Genomic DNA, 6,000 nt, shown 5'->3' on the forward strand with positions numbered 1-6,000 from the left:
ATACTAATTAACACTCTGGAGATATTTACAGACAGAAACAAAAAAAAATAAAATGCTAATTATCCCTGAAAAGCCTGGCGTCTGGAATCAGTACGAGAAGCAGAAAATAGTACACCACAGAAATAATGACTCATTTTAATGTGCAATCCTGTAATAGCTCAGCCTTGTCATCAGACCAATGCAGGACACCGATAAACAGTGCACTACACAAAGGGCTCACAATATAAACCCATTGTCTGCGCCACAGAGTGGACCTGTCAAACTGCTCTTAAATAAGGGCAAGTGCATCCGTCATCTCCACACAATAGAAGAAACCATTTTGTAGGCTGACCAAATATTCGCAGAATGCAGCAGACCAGTTGTCGAGTGGCCACAGACATCCCTGATACCTCAAAATAGGGATCACTTGTCAGAATTCAATGTACCGTACTTTCTCCAAATATGGTACCAGCCCCGAACATGGCTTACTCTAGTCTGTGAGTGGGCATACAGGGCTCTTAGACTAATGTTTGCATGGAACCACAGCAACCAATCAACAATTAGCTTTTATCTCATCCTCAAGGTGAATAGTGAAAGAAAGTATCCGATTGGTTGATACGGTTTACTGCCAATTTTGCACCTAAATTTATTGTTAATGAGCCCAAACAGAGTCCGGGCAACATAGAATTCTGGTATAAAGTTCTTTATAAGTAGGATTGGGTAAAGTGGTCACAAGGTTTTTGTAAAATCTCCTGATAATGAACCAGTGACACTAGTGCTAGGATGTCACAAAAGGCAGAATAATTGCCAACAGATATTACATTTCCAAAATCGACTCTTTACAGTGACTCCCAGTATTATTTGCAGGGCTGTGGAGTCGATAAGTCTAGTATTCATTCTAGCACCCTGCACCTGTCACAACCTGTGCAGGTCCTCCTTCCTGCCAGGGGTGTCTCACTCTGCTCAGGTGCTTCTAGCACACTCCGGTCTGTATCTCAGAAGTTTGTTGCATTGGCTGAGTGTGCTAGAAGCACCAGAGCAGAGAGCAATGCCCCAGACAGGAAAGAGGAACTGCACGGGTTGTGACAGGTGCAGGGTGCTAGAATGAAGGCTAAAGTCAGACCTTCAATTCAGACTCCGGTGTTAGTAAATTACAGGAGTCGAAGGTTTGGCTTACCAACTACACACCCCTGAATGTGTCCAGTTTACATTACCTTAGCAGGACTATTTCTGAAACACTGATTGGAAGACAACACTATATAGTCAAGTATTAATATATCCCATCAATGGCAGCACAAGGTCTCAGCAAATTCACAGGCCACATTCTCACAACTATAGGAGCCAACCACAAGATGGCTGCTGCCACTATGACAGTCACCTCACAATGAAATGTCCCTATCCCAGTTGTAGACTGAATTTTTTTTTTTTTTTTTTTTTAATATCGGTTCAGCTCACAAAATACACGGTTGTGACTGAATTGAACTTAAAAGGAACAAATGTTGCGGTCTAGAATTGTTCCTGAAATTAGGATGGTTGGCAACTATAAAAATGGCTGCCTCGGCGGTGTGTAAGCGGAGGGCACACTTTACTCAGAGAGATAACATGGCACTGCAAGAGACAATAGGGCACCTTCCAGTCACTGAAGTGTAAGATTATAAAAGCAATGTAAGCCAAGCATAACACAAGTACAAACATGAATTAGATGGGAGTTTAGTGTTAGATTTTTGATAATTTTCTTTTACGTAGGCTCTTGCGAAACATGCTGGGATATGTAGTTCCGCGAACAGCTGCTGTCAACTAAGACGTATGCAGAACTCAAAACAGATGCTCAGGATATGAAGTCACTTTGGCCATTTATTACACCAGAAACTGGGTTGGACCTGTGCCTGAAAAAGGTAACCACATCTGTACCAAGACAGCAATGACTGTACAAGGGGGCTGAGATTCCCCCCTCGGTGAGACATCGCACAGGGTGCCTATAAGAATCCAGGTCAATGATTAACACTGGCTTTTGTCTGCGGATCACTCCTATAGAATGACTGGAGATGGATACACCTCCGGGGCGACCAACTCATTAATTAACCAGATGCCTGTAGGGAGATGCACTCTGCTCACTTCATGTTCCCTCTCCTATGATGGCATATCCATACTATCGGGAGCAAGTGCCTTCTGCCAGCTCTCTGCCGCTTGGTGGCTTAATGCGCCATTTTACATAATTTACCAACACAACCAGCACAATCAATCCATCCAATTTAGTGGCCGGTGCAGTTTTATTATGGAAGCAGCTAGGCCCCCTTCCATAGATTGACCCTGACGTCATCAGCCAGTGTCCAACGTCATACCCTACCATCCAAGTGGGCATAGAGAGGGAATATAATCATGTGGCGAGCGGCCATTTTTTTTTGGGTGGACTGTGTGGGCAGGAAACTGCACTTCCGCCCTCAGTGCACGTCACTTCCAGGTACTGTATCTGAAGGGGAAATAGCTACTACGGTTTTATTATTGTTTACGGATATAGCACCCCCACATGACGCATTTATGTCAGTCCCATTGGAGCTTGCAATCTAAATGACCAATCAGAAACATCCAGCTGCTGTGGAACTCCATACCTCTGAATGCCTTCCCACAGTTTTAGCATGCGCTAATCGCATAACTGCAGCAGGGCATGCTGGGATGTGTAGTTCCACAGCAGCTGGAAGGCCGCATGTTGAATAACCCTGCTGTATGCGATGCTTTTTGTAATGGTCACATGTCACTGTTAAAATTAGAGGGGCTGTAAACTAGATATTTTCAAGTACAAAAAGCATCGCACCCCGGGACCATAAACAGAGCCGGGATACTGGGCAGTTGTTTAACTTGACTTCCAGAAATGTACCTGCCATAGACATCTGTCCTCAATCATGTCAAGTGTCAGCTGCCTTCAGTCACAGCATGGGTCAGAGAGTACTGATAATTAAGTGACTTTTTAATGGTTTCGACCCCCCCCCCCCCTTCAAATTCCTGCTACCCTGAAGTTCAACCACGATACTCAGAATTTCTAGCCATCTCCAGGTAATAGCCAACCACCCCAGAACAGGCACCCCAGGAATTATCCGGATTTATATGGGAAACAGGTCACATCTAGGTGTGCTTAGCTTTGCACCAATCTGAATTTCCACACTTTAGTTATACATTCCCTCATGGGGACAGAAAGGCAGTGGGCGAAGCTTATTTATGGAGCAAAAAAAAAAAAAAGTTTCATGGGCCACAGTATCCTCTGAAGCATTAAAAAAACCTAAGGGGTCTATTTACTAAGCAGTGTTAGGAGACAGAGTGAAAAGTGATAAGGTACCAGCCAATCAGCTCCCAACTGTCATTTTTCAAACACAGCCTGTGAGATGACAGTTAGGAGCTGATTGGCTGGCACCTTATCACTTTTCACTCTGTCTCCTAACACTGCTTAGTACATAGACCCCTTAAGCTTAAAAAAAAATGACACTCAGTCAGCAATTCACAGATGCTGCAGAACCTCTTTGAAATTGCCAACAATTCTCATGGAGGTGTTTTTGATTATTTAACAGCGGGAAGTAGACAGAGAATTGAGAGATAAAGATAAAAAGAGGTTCTGAGGCAGCTCCACAACCGATATATCGCGCAGTAAATTAAGCTTCCATTTTAACAAAAATATACCATGAACACGTTTCCTCTGGGATAGCTATGTCAGCACCAGTCAGAGTAGTCCCTGCTATCTATTTACTCACTCCAACTTTTATATATTGCAAATGTACATAATCTACAGGGACCCCAAAGTTCCATTGTATAAACCAGTGATAAGAGGGAATCCCTATGCGGCCTACCTTCAAAAAAAGGACTTCGCCTGACCCTTAATCTCAGTAATAATTTAAGATTATACATTTAATCAAAGATAGACGCCTATATGTATAACAGTGCAGTACAGATTGTAAACAAGCATTAAGGGCTCAACCCAATTAGGTGCGATGGGGGCACAGAAACACCAGTACCACAATTCGCCCCTTCGCGGCCCAGTCTCACCCTGGTATTGCACATTTTTGTACGCATCCCTAGGGGTCAAATACAAAAATCCCGAGTCCAGAGGTACCGTAAAAATATGATAAAGCGGGCAGGAGCTAGGGGCCGTACATAGGAGTCTATAAGGATCATCTGTTGCCCCTCACTAGTGTCAACCCTCAGTTATATTTATCTGTGCAAATTCACACCTATTTAAATTGCCCAATCACACCCATACATTCAGTCCAGTCTGCCTCCATTACAGTCACCAAATGTCATGGGGCCTATAATATATATATATATATATATATATATATATATATATATATATATATATATCTCTTTGGTCTTATTATACCCCACAGAGAATTCCATCTATAACCCCAGCCATAAAGGTATCCAGACACTCAGCAGACCCAGCCTTTTACACAGTAACCACACAAGCATTTCCACCTATACAGTATATATTATTTGCAGCGAGGAAATCAATTCCTCAGCACCTGTACAGAGATAAATATCCTTACAATGTGTGTGCCTTATGGTTAATAATTAGCAGGCTTCCATTCCCCAGACTAGTAAAGGCACATTTAGGACATTAATCTGAAAATTATACACCACAAAGGGTATCGCCTCCACATCAGACAAGAGTCTAGCAACAGCAGCCATCTGATAGCACATTATGGATTAAGGCGTTACAAAATAAATAATAATTACATTATACAGTGGCCATCCCCACCTTTCACTACCACCACTCCCCAGGCAGCAGCATCCCCACTGGGCAGTCATCTCAGGAAACTCCCAGGTTTCATGGGGCCTGCTGGTGGGATGGAGGCAAGGGACAGCAAGGACGGGGGTCTGAACAACTAAAGCCCCCCTACTGGGGAACCAAAGGCCTAATAGCCCAGGCCACCCATATCTCCTCAGCAGCTAGGATAATCTTACCATGGATCAAGCCCCTGTGAGGGATCGTTTACACCTGACCCCACCAGATCACAAGTCTGGGATCCACTGGATCCCACTGAAAACACAGCACATGGAAAAGATTGCAGCAGCAGCAGCTTACAAATTTCAAAATTGAGGATCTCTTTCGAAGCTCACACCCCTACTACAGCCCACAGGGCAGATCCGATCAGCAGTGGGTCCCGCAGGATCCCATCAGATCACTTACAGCGCGTCAGCTCAGTGTTACAATGTATCAGCTCAGTGTTACAATGTATCAGGTCAGTGTTACAATGTATCAGGTCAACGTTCTGTATCAGATCAGCGTTTCCACCAGTGTACCCAAATATTCCACCCCCTCCCCCCTTATCTACAGTCCCCCAACAAGTGCTAAATAAAAAGATATGAAATGGCAGATTTTCTGCAGCTTACCCCCAGCAGCTAAGGGAAGTCCCAGGCATGTGCAGCAGTCTTAGCTCCCAGGATCACTGGGAAGGGAGGGGGGGAAGGGTAGCAGGATGGTGGCTGTTTAAAAAAAAAAAAAAGGAGGAGGAGGAGGGGGGTAGAGACTCCTTTTGTATCAGGAAGCTTTTGTTTCCCAGCATTGTATTAGAAAATCCACATTTTGCAGATGGAGGGGGAACAGCTCCCAGTCCTGTGATAGATCTCAGAGGAAAGTGATGTATATTCCAGGCAGGCAGGTCTGTGTGTTATACAGAGGGCTCCCTCCTTGTGTATATGGATGTGTACAGCTCTGTGTCTCCCCAAGCTGTGTGAATGCAGTTTGCATGCATACACCTATTGCTGCTGCTGCAAGGACAGCCCCTCTCCTTCCTCCTCCTCCTCCTCCTCCCCTCACTCACCATTGTCTGGGATTAGACTCCCATATCCCCTTTCTGGGTTTAATGCCTTGCTCTACCAGTGGATACACACTGAGCAGACCTTGGGGCTTTTCCTTGATCTTATTATCCCCCTTTTGCTTTGTGCTGTTTGTTGTTATCCAGTGTGAGAATAAAAACACATTAATACAACAATAACCATTACAGCCCTTTGTATTGGGCTGGTCCTACTTCC

The 6,000-nt window shown here is 44.3% G+C and overlaps 1 protein-coding gene across 2 annotated transcripts in view; it reads right to left on the bottom strand.

Moving 5' to 3' along the window:
* Positions 1-5,684, bottom strand: part of VANGL2 (VANGL planar cell polarity protein 2) — a 56,326-nt gene extending 50,642 nt beyond the window's left edge. For both annotated transcript variants that reach the window (XM_088467583.1, XM_088467584.1), the window contains exon 1: positions 5,359-5,684. The gene's annotated coding sequence lies outside the window, so the exon portion shown is untranslated. The remainder of the gene's footprint in view (positions 1-5,358) is intronic.
* Between the last annotated feature and the right edge of the window lie 316 nt (positions 5,685-6,000).

Source organism: Taudactylus pleione, unplaced genomic scaffold (genome assembly GCF_031769625.1).
Source record: "Taudactylus pleione unplaced genomic scaffold, aTauple2 ptg000073l, whole genome shotgun sequence".
NCBI lineage: Eukaryota > Metazoa > Chordata > Amphibia > Anura > Myobatrachidae > Taudactylus > Taudactylus pleione.